A 20,524-nucleotide genomic window follows, 5' to 3' on the forward strand; every position below is an offset into this window, starting at 1 on the left:
AAAAGCACAGATGTTCTGATAAACGGGAGCTAAATAAAGCGTATTTTTAGACTAGAAACTCAGTGCCTGTGGTTAGAATTTTATAGACTCTTAAATATATGTGCACCAAGCTTTGAACTGCTCGTGTGCCATTAGCAATGCTACCTTCTGATACACAATAAAACCAGTTTAAATTATTACTGTAGTTTTCCTGCCAACAGTTAATAATTTTCAGGGACAGTCCCAGTTTTTAATGTCACTGTTATCAGTACTGACCAACTACAAGATAAATTTACTCTTTGTGTATGTCTGTTCTAATTTTATACTACTAACAGTGAAAATTGAATAAAAAGGTGTGCTTAAAAGACAATAAAGTACAATATCCTCACTAATCCGTAGACTTGATGGAGAAAGTAAAGCAGTGCCACATTGTATACTGTGCTACCTGTCTAGATCCACTGGCTCAGCAAAAAAGATTTTGTGGAAAATGTTGGCATCTGTGCACTAGGAACTGACCAACTGAAAACTGGAAGTCCACAAATACCTGAACAGTTAAATGTCCCACCATATTGCTGAGGAGCTACAAAGAGCACATTGTGTTCTCAGACATAGCACTCATCCTATATTAAAATCATTCAGCCCTTGGTGTATCTACTGTGCTTTAGCTGGGTTTTTTTTATACAATGGTAAACATTATTCAAGGGTTAGCCATTGACCATTGATGGCTAAATTCTAATATTAGATTGTTTGGGCATCAGTGGCAGAAAACTAATGGTTTTCCTATATTCAATGGTATAGATCCCACCGATGGCTTCCCCCCCCATCGCAGTTATGCTTGGACATGGAGCCTAGTTCTGCCCCAAGATGCAATGGTGAAGGATTGGCCTACAAGCCAGTGAGTGAAATACTAGGGATGACCATCGGTGGATGAAGCCATTGATAGTCCTCCATTGCATAAATTGCTACCACTGATTATCACAGTTTCACCATCAATGGTGATTATCGATGGTCCGTGCACTGATGGCCACAGCCTTCTCCCTCCCACCCAATGCTGTCAGTTGGGGGATTGACCTCCTCATGCAGTTTTTCTCTTGGAATTCAAACACACACACTTGCAACCCCTCCCGCTTCATAAATGGGGAGAAAGACAGGAATTAAACAAGAAGGTGGTACAGAGATGAAACCGTTAAGGTGTGTGGGGGGGGGGGGGGGGAGGAGAGGAAAGACAGTGAGATGAGAGGACAGAGATAATACAGGTTGAGGATGAGCTACAGAGATGAAAGAGGTCAGCTAGATCAGAGATGAGAGGTGAAAAGAGAGGAAAGTGAAACTGATTGAGAGAGACAGGAAAGGGGAACATGAGAAACAGACCAGTGAGACAGACTGTAAAAAGAGGTGGAAAGTTGGGGGAAATCACCTGTCAGTGTTTGGATCTAGCCATCCCAAAAACAACACCCTCCAAAAAACCATCCTTTAAACAGGGGAGTGGAGAGAGGGGATGCAGGGAGGACAATATGAGAGAGAGGGGGGTGGGGTGCAGTGTGTGACTGAGGTAGACCGAGTGGGACAGAGATGAAAGGTGGCATAAGGATGTAGAGACACCAGCAGGATATAGAAGTAACACAGTGAGGAGCATGATCCTGGAGAGATACAGAGCAGAGGGGGTTACGATGATGGAGAGACTTTTGACCAAACATGCGCTAAGAATCTCAGGTACAGTATACTCCATGTTAATTGTAGAGTTTATCAAAATTATTTTGACTATCAGTATTCTTAGTGCTTAGAGTGTGCACCTGCATTTTATTTTTTTCTGCATGTGTGGTGGACTACCAGGGATGGGTTGACGCAAGTTGGGGAACTTCTACTTACATTCTGGGAGCCATTTCTAAGATCACTAAGAGAGTCCTTTTTTGTCCAATGTATTGCACCATAGGGCTGTATTTGCCAGCCTTTATCAGCATACAGTATGCAAGATAATTATGTCCCCCCCACCTTTTCCCCCCTTTCTTAAACTGTGCATCTGCTCTCGCAATTCTTCATTTCTGGTACCTTAAGATAGGCAAATTAACTGAACATGAAATTGTTAGAAAGAGGAGGAGAGTGTTATGATTTAAGCACTGATTAAATAAAATATGCTTATATCCCTTCTATTCTTTAAATATGCATTGCCGTGAAATGCTTCCCCAGTAATGACAGCTGTAGATGTACAGTATGGCATAACTGGCAACAGTTTTAATGGAAACATGACAGTGTGTGATAAACCATTTAAAACAGAAATAAAAAGTACAGTAACTTAACCATTGAAACATTTCACGCTGTACCTTTTTATGTTAATATAATTGTATACATTGAACAATTTTTTAACAAAACATAATGAATGTAATTTACTGTTACAAATGTTCTATTATACTGTTTGTTACTGCACCCAGACAGTGTGTGTTATGACAGTTAAATGAACAGGTCTGTTTAGTCATGTAATGTTTTTCTTCTTGGAAATTGATTGCATTACAATATTTCTTACAAGGCACTAAACATTAATGGTTGTTTTGGATAGAACTTTATTTTACAATTTTCTGTAAAGCTGTAAGCTGTGCATCACAAAATCAATTGTTTGTTACATAGATACCTATCTGCTACTTTACACTCTTGCGTATACACACACACACACACACACACACACACACACATTATAAATGACAACTTTATTAGATGCGCTTTCCTTTACCCTTATCCTGAATCTTTGAGGCATGGATATGTATATACAGTACACCCTTATATCAGATGTACCATAGGGTAATTCCTATCCAGACACACACTATTCTTTATCCTTATCCATTGGATTTCCAACAAATCTATAAATTGTATATTTACCTCTCTAGTGCATTCATTACTCTTTACTTGATTCTTCAGATGATAAGTCCATCGCATATCATGGAACAACCACATAACTAACTTGGTGTGGGACACGCGTTGAGTATGCTATGCCGGCGTCCGGGATCCCAGCGGTCAGCATGCTGACACTGGGATCCTGCCACTGATGCCGGGATCTCACCACAGGTCCCCGCGAGTGGGAATATCCCCTATTAGCCGGGATTCCGGCTGTCGGCATTGTCAGTGGTCGGGATTCTGGCATCTGTATCCTGACTGCTGGGATCCCGACTGCCGGCAATATAACTGTATCCCTTGGGAAACATATATGATGTTTGTGTGTGTAACATTGTTGGCAATTCAAAAAATGTTCTCCTCTCTGGGAGAGTTCCCGGATAGGAAATGCATATAAGCAATTAGATGGGACAGATAAGAGTTATGGGGATAAAGGGGCATAAACATGAAAATAAAAGGGCACTTACATGAAACATGAGCTGAAACAAGTTGCAGAATTAAAGGTAGGCTAATGCAACATGTAGACAAATAAGCATAAGCAATATGAGACAATGTGGATCAGAAAAATGATCAAATAAAAAGCTAGGAAATAAGGAGTCAGACAAGAAACATGAGGCAGAAAATTTGTTTACATAGGACAAGGGGATCAAGAAAGGCAGAAAAGAGGGGAGCAGTGGGTAAAACAGCAACGGAGGAGACGAAGAGGTAAGTGGAAAGGAAAGTCTGCTACCTACCTCTGCTCCACCTCCTCCCCATCCTTTCCCTCTTCTCTTACCTCCACCCATCTGCTTCCCTCCCCCACCTTTTCCGCACCATAGTCCTACTACCCTATCACTAAGCCCTGCTTCCTCCCTCCTCTCCCTGTCACCTCACCTCCATCCACTTTACACTAAAACACCCTCCCTGCCAACCAACTGCAGTTTCAATTTCTAGCTCAGGAGCCCTTCACCTCTGTCCTGCAAATTAATTTCACCTCAGCGCTGTAGCTACAGTACCATGATAACTTCATTTACCACAAACTTGGTACCTCTATCCTGTTCCCTTTGGAGTGCCAGATCTCTCTATAACAAGGATAATTAATGGGGTTAAAAACTAGGGAAAAACACCAAGCAGTGCAATAAATGTCAATTATGTAAAATATATTTTATTATAAACTGGTCCCCACCTTAGACCTTTTTATCTCCAACTCCCTGAATCTCCTACCCAATTCCGAAACCTGGATTTCCCCCTCTGACACCACTTCTTCTGCAGCTCTTTTCTCTGGGGTCTCACATTTTTTTTCTCACTCCAGCATGGGGGTTGCCATGGCTGGTGGTGTTGGGGGGTTAGCCCTAGCCATCGTCAGTCCCCCCCCCCAAGGGTTAACTGTAGTCCACTCCCAGGAGGGTTATGGTAGGGGACGTTGGGATAGAAATATTTACTCCCTCCGATGTCGAGATCCTTAATGTCTGGATGCCACAGATGGTGATGTGACCGCTGGTATCCCATCAGCCTGGATATAGTATGTATTCCGTTCTGTGATATACAGTGTAATAGATGTACAGTTTACTGTCAGTAATATGTAGTATAAGTTATATGCAACATAAATCATATGCAGTGTAAGTGATGATATTGATATGTAGTGTAAATAATACACAGTGTAGTGTATGCAGGGGCGAATTGGGTGGGCAGTTAGTTGTAAGCAGTGGCGCTATGCAGAGGCACTGGCTCCAGTTGCAGGTGTTAAACTAACCAGCCCTACTCTGGAAAAGTTACATACAGTACCCCCCCTAACCACCCCCATCCTGGCCTCCAGAGCATAACCAACAACCAACAACCCCCCTACCCCTCCCCCCCTCACACACACACACACACACACACACACACACACACACACACACACACACACACACACACACACACACACACACACACACATCCATCATAGGGCTGGTGAAAGTTTCAATGGTGGCAACTTGCAGTGTCTGTAGACACTGACGGTGGACATATCAGTTTGATGCTTGTCTGTACACCAGGTAGGGCATTGCAGATGCACTAGCATAAAGTCACAGATGCAACTGCAGCAAATGATGCAAGGAAGGCTCTAACTTCCTCCGACTCAGAAACAGACTCTGAGGATGGATCACACTCCCTTCAACAGACCCCACCACAATTAGGCCTGCTTCCATAAATTTCCTGGGCTGGTTTTCCATCCTTATCCACCCCTGTCCGTGTTATCACTCCTCTGCTAGTGCTGGAGTTAATTTTCTTGAGCTTTACTTCCTGGCACCCCGGCTTCCTTTCTTTAGATCTTCCCTCCATCATCTTAGGTGACTTCATTGTTCCTATTAATATCCCCACAGAATAGTCTGCCTCTAAACTCCTTACCCTCACATCATTGTTTGGTCTCTCCCCATGGACCTACTTACCCACCCATGTGAGTAGGCACTCTTCTGGTCTGGTCTTCACTCATAGTTGTGATATTTCTGATTACATCAATTCCCCATTTCCCTTCTCTGACTGTCATATTTTCTTTTATCTTATCCCCTCACTCTTTGTCCACCTCTGCCTCTCTAAGCATAACTTTGAGTCTATTGACTCTGTATCCTTATCTTCCCTGCTTGACTCACTACTCTTACCCTTTGTATCTCTTCTGTCCTGAACAAGCCATTTGTCTTTTCAATGCCTCCCTTACTACTGCTTTTGACTACTACACTACTCCAAATGCACCAGATACCTTTAAAAGTGTTCATGACCCCACCGAGCAACAGTGGAGGATACAGTCCTTCAAGGCAGACTTCTTCCATTTCCAATTATGCTCTCAACCTACAGTGCTGCTCTCTCCCTTTCTAAGTACTCGTATTTCAAAAACCTTACCTCCTACTAGTCCTCAAACCACTGTCATCTCTTCACCACTTTCAGCTTCCTCCTCTGCTCCCCTCCCATCCCCTCCTCACTCTCTGCTCTTGAATTTGCCACCCATTTCACATCTAAAATGTACTCAATGCATCAGGACATCACATGCCATCAGGCCCTCAGCATCCCACCCTCTTCTTTTCCAGCCTACCCCTCCCTATCTATCCTCTTTTGCCTGTTCTATCTGGTTCACCTCTCCAATCTCTCACTCTCATCAGGCACTGTCCTTTCTGCATTCAAGCATGCTCTTGTCTCCCCATCTTCAAAAACTCACCCTTGATCGTAATGCACTCTCCAACTACTGACACATCTCTCTCCTCTCTTTTGCCTTCAAACTCCTTGAACATGTCTACAACCGCCTTACCTCCTTTCTTTCCTCTCATTCCCTGCTTGACCTATTTCAGTCTGGTTTTTGTCCTCTCCACTCCACTGAAACTGCCCTCTAGAAAGTCAGCAATGATCTCTTTGCTGTCAAATCCAGTTGCCACTACTCTGCCCATTCTTTTCAACCTCTGCTGCTGTTTTGACACGGTGGACCACCCTCTTCTTCTGCAAATGCTTCACCCCATAGGTCAATATGATCCTACCCTCTCCTGACTGTCTTACCTCTTTGACCTTTCCTTCTCTGTCTCCTTTCTCTTTTCTTGACTTCCACTAAGAGTAGGTATACCCCAATGTTCTATTCTTTGTTCTTTCCTATTCTTCCTCTGTACATCCTCTTTAGGTGAACATGTCACCTCTTTTTGACTATCATCTCTATGCTGATGACTCTTATATCTACTTTTCCTCCCCTGACCTCTCCCCCTCTCTCCACACATGTATCTTCCAGTGTCTCTCTGCTATTTTCTCCTGGACGTACCAGTACGTTTTTAAACTTAATATGTCTAAGACTGAGCTGATCATCTTCCCATCCTCCCACATACTGTAACCTCAACTTCCTCAATTTCATTATCGGCTGTCTTGGATTTATTTTTGAATCCTCTCTCTTTCAAACCATGCACCTTTCGCAGTCCTGCTGTTTTCGTCTCAAAATTATATCCAGGATCAGACCCTCTCTCACCCTGGATGCTACTAAGATCCTCATCCACTCACTGGTCATCTCCAGATTGTACTGCTGTAACCTCCTCCTATCTAGCCTCCCTGACTCCCACCTGTCTCCACTCCAATATGCCCTCAATAGCTCATCTTCCTCTTCAACATTAGAACATCTGCCTCTCATCCTACAAGCCTTACACTAGCCCAATTCAAGCTTCTCATACCCACTTACAAAACCCTTACCCAATCCTCTCCCATTTACAGTACATCAGTGACCTTATCTCCCTTCACACGCCTACCACCCCCCCCATTACTCCAAAAATGAATGCCACCTCTCCTGCCAACTGATTACTTCCATTCCAGCCACCAAGATTTTGCCTCTGGATTATCTTCCTATCAGACTCTCCACCTCTCTATTGAACTTCAAATGGGCTCCCAGGACCCATTTTTTCATCAGTGACCTTCAGTTCTCATACTAACCCACTGCCCCATGCTCAGTCTAGCCCATCTGTGTCACCACTGTCTGCATTTATAAAATGACTTTTTCAATTAATAATAACTGATTGTCCACACAAAAAATAGTTTCAAGTATTAATAAAAAATATATATATTTTTCAAAGAAAGTAATATAGCAAAACAGCCATTACATAGTGAATATACTCACATTGAACTTTCGATCCAGAACGTTATACAAAGGTTGTGCATGGTGGATTTTACTTCCTTGCAGTTCATTAGCTTATAATTATCCATTATTATGCATGATGTGGTGATACAAATTCCGAGGACAAAACAGACACAATCTCTTAAAGTGAAAAGTCTGTAATATCACTGGTGGAAAAGAACTCATGGCAAAAGAGCTTCAAATGTCATTGACCAAACAGCCCAAATCCTTCTTGGAAATGACCATCCATTGTCTCTGACTCATTACCATAACATTAACAGGTGCCAGCAGTATCAAAACTCATATTCAGGTGTTACTTCATCTTGGTCAGGTTGGTCAACCACAAAAACATGTTATCAGCGACTGTTATCTGCATGCATCGTCTGCAAAACCTAACTACAATACCTTCAGTCAACTTTCTACTGACCACATCTGCACATACTTCATGCTGAGCAAAGTTCAAATCTAAACACAATTTTTCCTATAGACTTTTAGAGACAGCTTACAGAGGAAATGTAACTTCACCGCAAAAATAAAATCTGTCTTCATAACATTTTAACATGAACTAAGAAACCTGTGTCTAAACAAGTGATAACATTCCTACATTCCTACTATTACGAAATATATGATTATCAATTGAAAAGCTTGCTTATAGTAATGACCATTATTATTATGATCATCACACAAATGCCTTTTTAAATTCTTAACCATTATATTTAACCAGACATAACATACTTAAGTTATACTTATGTCATTTGTTAGGATAATAGGTAATTACAGGGGATGGTAAACATCCCTTATTGCTCTCAGTAAACCCTGAGCCTTTTAGTAAAATATAGAGCTCATCTCACCTAAGGGATATTTAAAGAAGTTTAAGCAATAAAAGCATTGCACACGCTGTAGCTGATTTAGTACACGCAATCAGGGCTGGTGCTTGGGTGTTCGGCGACCCCTGCAAACTATAAATTTGCACCCTCTCATACTTTACAAAAGCACAGTGCACATAATGTCTCTTGTAGCATAATGCTTACTGTAGTAGTGCCGCTTATACACACAATGAACCCTGTAGTAGTGCCGCCTACACACGTAATGCCCCCTGTAGTAGTAATGCTTGCACACGTAACGCCCACCATAGCAGTGCCACTTATACACATTATGCCGCACAGTCACACAGATACACACTATATATATATATATATATATATATTAGTGATGAGCGGGTTCGGTTCCTCGGAAACCGAACCCACCCGAACTTCACCCATTTTACACGGGTCCGAGGCATACTCCGATTCTCCCGTATGGCTCGGTTAACCCGAGCGCGCCCGAACGTCATCATCCCGCTGTCGGATTCTCGTGAGATTCGGATTCTATATAAGCAGCCGCGCGTCGCCGCCATTTTCACTCGTGCATTGGAAATGTTAGGGAGAGGACGTGGCTGGCGTCCTCTCCGTTTATTGTTGAACTTGATTGTGCTTTATTGCTTAATTGTGGGGAGGACTGGGGAGCAGCTGTATAATATAGGAGGAGTACAGTGCAGAGTTTTGCTGATCAGTGACCACCAGTTTTATCCGTTCTCTGCCTGAAAAAAACGCTCCTTATCTGTGCTGTGTGCTGCATATATCTGTGCTCACACTGCTTAATTGTGGGGACTGGGGAGCAGCTGTATTATATAGCAGGAGTACAGTGCAGAGTTTTGCTGACAGTGACCACCAGTATACGTTGTCTGCCTGAAAAACACTCCATATCTGTGCTCAGTGTGCTGCTTTATTGTGGGGACTGGGGACCACCAGTATAATATTATATAGGAGGAGTACAGTGCAGAGTTTTGCTGACCAGTGACCACCAGTATACGTTGTCTGCCTGAAAAACACTCCATATCTGTGCTGCAGTGTAGACAGTATATAGTAGGAGTACAGTGGATAATTTTGCTGACCACCAGTATATAATATATAGGAGTACGGTACAGAAGGCCACTGCTGTACCTACCTCTGTGTCGTCAAGTATACTATCCATCCATACCTGTGGTGCATTTCAGTTTTGCACAGTTTGCTGACCACCAGTATATAATATATAGCAGTACGGTACAGTAGGCCACTGCTGTACCTACCTCTGTGCCGTCAAGTATACTATCCATCCATACCTGTGGTGCATTTCATTTTTGCACAGTTTGCTGACCACCAGTATATAATTTATAGCAGTATGGTACAGTAGGCCACTGCTGTACCTACCTCTGTGTCGTCAAGTATACTATCCATCCATACCTGTGGTGCATTTCAGTTTTGCACAGTTTGCTGACCACCAGTATATAATATATAGCAGTACGGTACAGTAGGCCACTGCTGTACCTACCTCTGTGTCGTCAAGTATACTATCCATCCATACCTGTGGTGCATTTAATTTTTGCACAGTTTGCTGACCACCAGTATATAATATATAGCAGTATGGTACAGTAGGCCATTGCTGTACCTACCTCTGTGTCGTCAAGTATACTATCCATCCATACCTGTGGTGCATTTCAGTTGTGCGCAGTGTATATATAGTAGTAGGCCATTGCTATTGATACTGGCATATAATTCCACACATTAAAAAATGGAGAACAAAAATGTGGAGGTTAAAATAGGGAAAGATCAAGATCCACTTCCACCTCGTGCTGAAGCTGCTGCCACTAGTCATGGTCGAGACGATGAAATGCCATCAACGTCGTCTGCCAAGGCCGATGCCCAATGTCATAGTAGAGAGCATGTAAAATCCAAAAAACAAAAGTTCAGTAAAATGACCCAAAAATCAAAATTGAAAGCGCGTCTGAGGAGAAGCGTAAACTTGCCAATATGCCATTTACGACACGGAGTGGCAAGGAACGGCTGAGGCCCTGGCCTATGTTCATGGCTAGTGGTTCAGATTCACTTGAGGATGGAAGCACTCATCCTCTCGCTAGAAAAATGAAAAGACTTAAGCTGGCAAAAGCACAGCAAAGAACTGTGCGTTCTTCTAAATCACAAATCCCCAAGGAGAGACCAATTGTGTCGGTTGCGATGCCTGACCTTCCCAACACTGGACGGGAAGAGCTTGCGCCTTCCACCATTTGCACGCCCCCTGCAAGTGATGGAAGGAGCACCCGCAGTCCAGTTCCTGATAGTCAAATTGAAGATGTCACTGTTGAAGTACACCAGGATGAGGATATGGGTGTTGCTGGCGCTGGGGAGGAAATTGACAAGGAGGATTCTGATGGTGAGGTGGTTTGTTTAAGTCAGGCACCCGGGGAGACACCTGTTGTCCGTGGGACGAATATGGCCATTGACATGCTTGGTCAAAATACAAAAAAAATCAGCTCTTCGGTGTGGAATTATTTCAACACAAATGCGGACAACAGGTGTCAAGCCGTGTGTTGCCTTTGTCAAGCTGTAATAAGTAGGGGTAAGGACGTTAACCACCTAGGAACATCCTCCCTTATACGTCACCTGGACCGCATTCATCAGAAGTCAGTGACAAGTTCAAAAACTTTGGGTGACAGCGGAAGGAGTCCACTGACCACTAAATCCCTTCCTCTTGTAACCAAGCTCCTGCAAACCACACCACCAACTCCCTCAGTGTCAATTTCCTCCATACACAGGAAAGCCAATAGTCCTGCAGGCCATCTCACTGGCAAGTCTGACGAGTCCTCTCCTGCCTGGGATTCCTCCGATGCATCCTTGAGTGTAACGCCTACTGCTGCTGGCGCTGCTGTTGTTGCTGCTGGGAGTCGATCGTCATCCCAGAGGGGAAGTCGGAAGACCACTTGTACTACTTCCAGTAAGCAATTGACTGTCCAACAGTCCTTTGCGAGGAAGATGAAATATCACAGCAGTCATCCTGCTGCAAAGCGGATAACTCAGGCCTTGGCAGCCTGGGCAGTGAGAAACGTTGTTCCGGTATCCACCGTTAATTCAGAGGCAACTAGAGACTTGATTGAGGTACTGTGTCCCCGGTACCAGATACCATCTAGGTTCCATTTCTCTAGGCAGGCGATACCGAAAATGTACACAGACCTCAGAAAAAGTCACCAGTGTCCTAAAAAATGCAGTTGTACCCAATGTCCACTTAACCACGGACATGTGGACAAGTGGAGCAGGGCAGACTCAGGACTATATGACTGTGACAGCCCACTGGCTAGATATATTGCCTCCCGCAGCAAGAACAGCAGCGGCGGCACCAGTAGCAGCATCTCGCAAACGCCAACTCGTTCCTAGGCAGGCTACGCTTTGTATCACCGCTTTCCAGAAGAGGCACACAGCTGACAACGTCTTACGGAAACTGAGGAACATCATCGCAGAATGGCTTACCCAAATTGGACTCTCCTGGGGATTTGTGACATCGGACAACGCCAGCAATATTGTGCGTGCATTACATCTGGGCAAATTCCAGCACGTCCCATGTTTTGCACATACATTGAATTTGGTGGTGCAGAATTATTTAAAAAACGACAGGGGCGTGCAAGAGATGCTGTCGGTGGCCCGAAGAATTGCGGGCCACTTTCGGCATTCAGCTACCGCTTGCCGAAGACTGGAGCACCACCAAACATTCCTGAACCTGCCCTGCCATCATCTGAAGCAAGAGGTGGTAACGAGGTGGAATTCAACCCTCTATATGCTTCAGAGGATGGAGGAGCAGCAAAAGGCCATTCAAGCCTATACATCTGCCCACGATATAGGCAAAGGAGGGGGAATGCACCTGACTCAAGCGCAGTGGAGAATGATTTCAACGTTGTGCAAGGTTCTGCAACCCTTTGAACTTGCCACACGTGAAGTCAGTTCAGACACTGCCAGCCTGAGTCAGGTCATTCCCCTCATCAGGCTTTTGCAGAAGAAGCTGGAGACATTGAAGGAGGAGCTAAAACAGAGCGATTCCGCTAGGCATGTGGGACTTGTGGATGGAGCCCTTAATTCACTTAACCAGGATTCACGGGTGGTCAATCTGTTGAAATCAGAGCACTACATTTTGGCCACCGTGCTCGATCCTAGATTTAAAACCTACGTTGTATCTCTCTTTCCGGCAGACACAAGTCTGCAGAGGATCAAAGACCTGCTGGTGAGAAAATTGTCAAGTCAAGCGGAACGTGACCCATCAACATCTCCTCCTTCACATTCTCCCGCAACTGGGGGTGCGAGGAAAAGGCTAAGAATTCCGAGCCCACCCGCTGGCGGTGATGTAGGGCAGTCTGGAGCGAGTGCTGACATCTGGTCCGGACTGAAGGACCTGCCAACGATTACTGACATGTCGTCTACTGTCACTGCATATGATTCACCATTGAAAGAATGGTGGAGGATTATATGAGTGACCGCATCCAAGTAGGCACGTCAGACAGTCCGTACGTATACTGGCAGGAAAAAGAGGCAATTTGGAGGCCCTTGCACAAACTGGCTTTATTCTACCTAAGTTGCCCTCCCTCCAGTGTGTACTCCGAAAGAGTGTTTAGTGCAGCCGCTCACCTTGTCAGCAATCGGCGTAAGAGGTTACTTCCAGAAAATGTGGAGAAGATGATGTTCATCAAAATGAATTATAATCTATTCCTCCGTGGAGACATTCACCAGCAGCAATTGCCTCAAGAAAGTACATAGGGACCTGAGATGGTGGATTCCAGTGGGGACGAATTAATAATCTGTGAGGAGGGGGATGTACACAGTGAAAGGGGTGAGGAATCGGAGGATGATGATGAGGTGGACATCTTGCCTCTGTAGAGCCAGTTTGTGCAAGGAGAGATTGATTGCTTCTTTTTTTGGTGGGGGCCCAAACCAACCAGTCATTTCAGTCACAGTCGTGTGGCAGATCCTGTCGCTGAAGTGATCGGTTCGTTAAAGTGTGCATGTCCTGTTTATGCAACATAAGGGTGGGTGGGAGGGCCCAAGGACAATTCCATCTTGCACCTCTTTTTTCTTTAATTTTTCTTTGCATCATGTGCTGTTTGGGGACAATTTTTTTGAAGTGCCATCCTGCCTGACACTGCAGTGCCACTCCTAGATGGGCCAGGTGTTTGTGTCGGCCACTTGGGTCGCTTAGCTTAGTCACACAGCTACCTCATTGCGCCTCTTTTTTTCTTTGCATCATGTGCTGTTTGGGGACTATTTTTTTGAAGTGCCATCCTGTCTGACACTGCAATGCCACTCCTAGATGGGCCAGGTGTTTGTGTCGGCCACTTGGGTCGCTTAGCTTAGTCACACAGCTACCTCATTGCGCCTCTTTTTTTCTTTGCATCATGTGCTGTTTGGGGACTATTTTTTTGAAGTGCCATCCTGTCTGACATTGCAGTGCCACTCCTAGATGGGCCAGGTGATTGTGTCGGCCACTTGTGTCGCTTAGCTTAGTCACACAGCGACCTTGGTGCGCCTCTTTTTTTTCTTTGCATCATGTGCTGTTTGGGGACTATTTTTTTGAAGTGCCATCCTGTCTGACACTGCAGTGCCACTCCTAGATGGGCCAGGTGTTTGTGTCGGCCACTTGGGTCGCTTAGCTTAGCCATCCAGCGACCTCGGTGCAAATTTTAGGACTAAAAATAATATTGTGAGGTGTGAGGTGTTCAGAATAGACTGAAAATGAGTGTAAATTATGGTTATTGAGGTTAATAATACTATGGGATCAAAATGACCCCCAAATTCTATGATTTAAGCTGTTTTTGAGGGTTTTTTGTAAAAAAAAAAAAACGAATCCAAAACGCACCCGAATCCGAAAAAAAAATTTCAGGGAGGTTTTGCCAAAACGCGTCTGAATCCAAAACACGGCCGCGGAACCGAATCCAAAACCAAAACACAAAACCCGAAAAATGTCCGGTGCACATCACTAATATATATATGTATACACACACATAGACACACATACATATACACAGGTACTGTATTATATATATATATATATATATATATATATAATACAGTACCTGTGTATATGTATGTGTGTCTATGTGTGTGTATACATATATATATATATATATATATATATATATATATATGTCAGTCAAAGATGCGGCACTCACAAACTCTTGTTTGATTGAATCGTTGATTAGCCAAACTCCTGGTGTCTGTGATTCTTTACCAAGAGTTTGTGAGTGCCGCACCTTTGACTGACTTAATTTTTTTTCCCACCAAAACCAGTTACCTACAAGGTGGAGTGCCGGGTTTATTGTACTGTGTGTGTATGTATATATGTATGTATATATATATATATATATGTATTGTAACACTGTAGGGGTGCAAGGCGCCTTTTCCTGGGGAATATGGCAGCACGCAGCAGCTGAGGAACAACACAAGTCCATTTTCTGGTACAACTGACCCCGGCCAGTTTTATTGAAACAGAAAATAAAACAAACCCCAAAATAAAAATACCTTGCCTGTCCGGCACTAACTAAACATAAGATATTCCTAACTGTCACTAAACAAAACACAGAGTTCTTCAGTACATACTGTATAGCTCACTTGCATCAGAAAGCGTGTCTCTCACACACAGATCCTGCAGCCTTCCCAGGCAGTCTGCCCATACTAATCAGGTTAGAAGCACTATATCACTCTTACACAGCTGAAACCCTGATTAGCCCTCTGTGAGGCCAAAGACCCGAACTGGGCCCAATGTCTAGAACTCGCCTTATCTCTCTCTCAGAGCCTTTACCCAGCTTTTACAGCAAACTGAAAAGGTTCAGACAAAACAAAAAGCATTTTTCCTAGAAGTTAACATTTTCTAAAACATGTAAGACAAGAACCTGGGACAAATATACCTGCCCTCAAACACTATCCCAGTGTTCTTGTCACATATCCCCCTCCCCTGTTTCGACCTAGGGGCCGGAACACTTGTAGCCCCCAAACAGAAGATGCGAGACAATGCATCTGCGTTGGCCAATTGTGTTCCCGGTCTATGTTCGACAGTAAACTTAAAGTCCTGCAACGCTAGAAACCATCTAGTTACACGAGCATTCTTGCCTCTATTTACATACATCCATTTTAAAGGGGCATGGTCTGTCACTAGTCTGAATTGTCTACCCAAGAGGTAATATCTCAAGGTATCTAGTGCCCACTTAATGGCCAAAGCCTCCTTTTCCACAATGGCATACCTTTTTTCATGCTCATTGAGTTTCCTACTCAAATAAATGATAGGGTGTTCGTCCCCATCTCTGGTTTGGGACAGCACAGCACCTATCCCTACCTCTGAGGCATCTGTCTGTACCACAAATTCTTTTGAAAAATCTGGTGTTATCAACACCGGTTGTGAACATAAAGCCACTTTTAACGCTTGGAACGCCTTTTCTGCATCAGGGTTCCATTTCACCACATTTGACTGCTTCCCTTTGGTAAGGTCTGACAACGGCACCGCTGTGGTCGCAAAATTAGGAATAAACCGTCTATAGTACCCAGTAATTCCCAAAAAAGCCCTTACCTGTTTTTTATTCACTGGACGAGGCCAGTTTTGAATAGCATCAACTTTATTCAATTGGGGCCTAATCAGACCTCTGCCTATGGTGAAGCCCAAGTATTTGACCTCCTCCATTGCGAGGCAGCACTTCTTTGGGTTAGCAGTTAACCCTGCCTCTCTGATTGAGTCCAGTACTGCTTGTACTTTAACCAAATGGGACCCCCAGTCTGTACTGTGAATTACCACATCATCCAAATAGGCAGCTGCATATTTTCTATGGGGCCTCAAAATTTTATCCATCGCCCGTTGAAAGGTTGCTGGAGCCCCATGCAACCCAAAGGGTAACATCTTATACTGGTACAGCCCCTCCGGAACCGAAAAGGCTGTTTTTTCTTTGGCGCTATCAGATAAAGGTATTTGCCAGTAACCTTTGGTCAGGTCCAATGTGGTGAGAAACCTGGCTGTTCCCAGCCTTTCTACAAGCTCATCCACACGGGGCATGGGGTATGCGTCAAACTTGGACACCTCATTTAACTTACGAAAGTCATTACAGAAGCGTATGCTACCGTCGGGCTTCGGGATGAGCACTATGGGACTGGACCACTCACTGTTAGACTCCTCTATGACTCCAAGTTCTAACATGGTTTTAACTTCCTTAGAAATAGCTTCTCGCTGAGCTTCAGGAATCCTATATGGCTTTAAATGAACCCTGACCCCTGGTTCTGTGACAATGTCATGTTTTATTATGGTCGTTCGGCCAGGCAGCTCTGAAAATACCTCCCTATTTTGGATGAGAAATTCTTTAACCTGATTGTTCTGATCAGCTGATAATGTCTCTGACACCTTCACTGCGGGAAGCAACCGGGGTGAAGACACCGAAGGGCAAGGCTCCGCTGACAGAGACAACCTATCTTTCCAGGGTTTGATTAAGTTAACATGGTAAATCTGTTCGGGTTTTCTCTTTCCCGGCTGGTATACTTTGTAATTAACCTCATTCACTTTTTCCCTAATCTCAAATGGACCCTGCCATTTAGCTAGGAATTTGCTTTCCACAGTGGGTACCAAAACAAGAACTCTATCTCCAGGAGCAAATTCCCGTATCTTGGCACTCCGGTTATAGACCCTCTGTTGAGCACTTTGGGCCTGTTCCATGTGCTCTCTGACAACAGGTACCACGGCTGCAATCCTATCCTGCATTTGTGTTACATGCTCAATAACGCTTCTATAAGGAGTGGGCTGTCCTTCCCACGTCTCTTTGGCAATATCCAACAGCCCTCTGGGGTGTCTACCATACAACAAATCAAATGGAGAAAACCCCGTAGAGGACTGAGGAACTTCTCTGATGGCCATTAACAAGTAGGGCAACAAACAATCCCAGTTTTTCCCATCTCTCTCAACAACCTTTTTTAACATACTTTTTAATGTTTTATTAAACCTTTCCACCAACCCGTCAGTTTGGGGATGGTAGATGGACGTCCTGAGGTGAGTGACCTTAAATAACTTGCACAATTCTTTCATGATCCTTGACATAAATGGAGTACCTTGGTCAGTCAAAATTTCTTTTGGTATTCCCACTCTACTAAATACCTGCACCAGCTCCCTAGCTATCGCCTTGGTTGTGATAGTGCGTAAAGGGACAGCCTCAGGATATCGAGTGGCATAGTCCATAATTACCAGGATATACTGATGGCCCCGAGCAGACTTTAACAAGGGCCCCACGAGATCCATGGCTATTCTGTCAAACGGGACCTCTATAATAGGCATGGGAACTAGTGGGCTCCTGAAATGGGGTCTAGGGGCATGATACTGGCATTCAGGACAGGAAGAACAATATTCAGACACTTCTTTATAAACCCCTGGCCAAAAGAACCTTTGTAAAACTCTTTCAGTGGTTTTTTCTGCCCCTAAATGTCCTGCGGTAACGTGACTATGAGCTAAATCTAGTACCGTTCTCCGATAAGGCTGGGGAACTACCAGCTGTTCCACCACATCCTCACCCCTTTTGACAATGTGGTACAAGAGCTCATTACAGATGGCCATGTGGGGATACGTAACCCTGTCACCTGGTACCACAGGTTCCCCATTAACAATCTTAACATTCTCTCTAGCCTTTATTAAGGTAGGATCCTTTAACTGTTCAGACGCAAACAGATCCTTCTTTACCTCCAGGTCAGGCACGCTTTCAGTTCTAACTACTATGTCTCTGTTCCCGGCAAGAGGGTCCTCACTGGACTCCCCATCTGTCACTTCCCCAGCCAAACTAGCAAAAGGCAAAGGGCCAGAAAGTTCCGAAGACCCACGTACATCCATAAAATCACCGGTATTATCAACTGGCTTTTTACTTCTCACATCTGTTGATAACCGTGATTCCCACAGTTTCCAAAAATGAGGAAAATCCCTCCCTATTATGGCCTCATGCACCAAGGTAGGGACCAGTCCCACTTTAACCATTGCTGACCCACAACAAGTTTCTATATTCACCTCAGCAGTGGCATAATGTTGGGTATCCCCATGTATGCAAGTTACCCCAATAGGTATTTGCTGGACCTTTAAGGGGTTCACTAACCCAGCTTTCACGAGGGTAACTAAACTTCCTGAATCTAGCAAGGCCTCTACCCGGTTACCCTCTAAGAACACATCACACATTTGTTTTTCCAGCTCAGGTGAAGTTACCACAGTACAGGCTAACCTAGCAAAGAAAGACATTCTGCGACATTCAAAGGCAGCATCACATTGCATGGGTTCTTGCGTGACTGGGCAATTGGCAATAACATGACCTGGCATACCACACCTAAAACATTTAACCACACGATTATCAACCCATTTGGGCAGCATAGACCGTTCTAGCCCCATTGGCCTGTTTCCAGGGCCAGTGTTTACAGTCTCTCCAGCCTTGCGTTCTCTTAACCGCCCAGCAACGTTTTCCCACGGAACAGTCTTACCAGTCTTTACTGAAGGGCGCTGTCGAGGATCTATGGGTTGCTGGGTGGTCATCAGTAGTTCCTCTGCTGCCAAATACCTCTCTACCATGTCCACTAATTGGTCAGCAGTAACCGGGTTTCCATGGCTCACCCACTTGCGCAGGACCATGGGCAAAGATCTCAAGTAGCGGTCCATGACGACTCTTTCCACCATCTGGGGACCAGTTAATGTCTCTGGCTGTAGCCATTTTTTTGTTAGCTGAATAAGGTCGTGCATCTGGGAGCGCGGAGGCTTCTCCATGGCGTACAGCCAACGGTGCACCCGTTGTGCTCGTACTGACAGCGTGACTCCCAGGCGGGTCAGGATCTCAGTCTTTAGTTTATCATAGTCCCGAGCCTCAGCAGGGCTTAAATCAAAGTAAGCTTTTTGGGGCTCACCTGACAGGAAAGGTGCCAGCAGACTGGCCCACTGTGCTTTCGGACAGTTCTCACGCTCGGCAGTCCTTTCAAACGTGGTCAGATAGGCCTCCACATCATCAGCCTCTGTCATTTTCTGCAGGAAGTGACTGGCCCGTATAGAACTAGAGCTGGTTGGAGCACTGACGGCCACATCTCCAACCCGAGCTGCAAGTCTCTGCACCACTTCTGCTAAGGCCTCTCTATCCTGACGCTGTTGCCTGTAAAGTTCATCAACAACTGCCTGCTGTTGTCTCTTATTTTCCTCCATTGCCACCTGCTGCTGTCTGTTGGCCTCCTGCTGTAGTCTCCAATTTTCCTCCATTGCCACCTGCTGTTGTCTCCTATTTTCCTCCATTGCCACCTGCTGCTGTCGGTTGACCTCCTGCTGAGCCGCTGTAGCTTGCAGCAAGGCTTTAAGCAGATCCTCCATGTCGACAGATTTTTCAGGCGGCTTTGTAGCTGCTTTCACCCAGGACATATATCAAACCCTCAGGGGTGAGTCTCAGTAACTTCACACTGGGCTGTATCTGCATAAACCACCGTTTTCTGCAGGCCTCCCAAAGCTGCTGCTTTCACTTATGCGCAGAACGGTGTGCTCGCATTCTCCACCAAGTTGTAACACTGTAGGGGTGCAAGGCGCCTTTTCCTGGGGAATATGGCAGCACGCAGCAGCTGAGGAACAACACAAGTCCAGTTTCTGGTACAACTGACCCCGGCCAGTTTTATTGAAACAGAAAATAAAACAAACCCCAAAATAAAAATACCTTGCCTGTCCGGCACTAACTAAACATAAGATATTCCTAACTGTCACTAAACAAAACACAGAGTTCTTCAGTACATACTGTATAGCTCACTTGCATCAGAAAGCGTGTCTCTCACACACAGATCCTGCAGCCTTCCCAGGCAGTCTGCCCATACTAATCAGGTTAGAAGCACTATATCACTCTTACACAGCTGAAACCCTGATTAGCCCTCTGTGAGGCCAAAGACCCGAACTGGGCCCAATGTCTAGAACTCGCCTTATCTCTCTCTCAGAGCCTTTACCCAGCTTTTACAGCAAACTGAAAAGGTTCAGACAAAACAAAAAGCATTTTTCCTAGAAGTTAACATTTTCTAAAACATGTAAGACAAGAACCTGGGACAAATATACCTGCCCTCAAACACTATCCCAGTGTTCTTGTCACAGTATGTATATATATATATATATATATATATATATATACACACACACACACTTTCACTTACTCTCTTTCCATCCACTTACCTAAGAAAGTCAGGCAGGTCGGAGCTGTAGCAGCTCATCCTCCTGTGTAGCAGGCTT

The 20,524-nt window shown here is 44.6% G+C and overlaps 1 protein-coding gene across 1 annotated transcript in view; it reads left to right on the plus strand.

The window, feature by feature from the left end:
* KDM4C (lysine demethylase 4C) overlaps positions 1–20,524 on the plus strand; it is a 961,089-nt gene that overhangs the window by 901,482 nt on the left and 39,083 nt on the right. The window lies entirely within an intron of this gene.

Source organism: Pseudophryne corroboree, chromosome 1 (genome assembly GCF_028390025.1).
Source record: "Pseudophryne corroboree isolate aPseCor3 chromosome 1, aPseCor3.hap2, whole genome shotgun sequence".
Classification (NCBI taxonomy): domain Eukaryota; kingdom Metazoa; phylum Chordata; class Amphibia; order Anura; family Myobatrachidae; genus Pseudophryne; species Pseudophryne corroboree.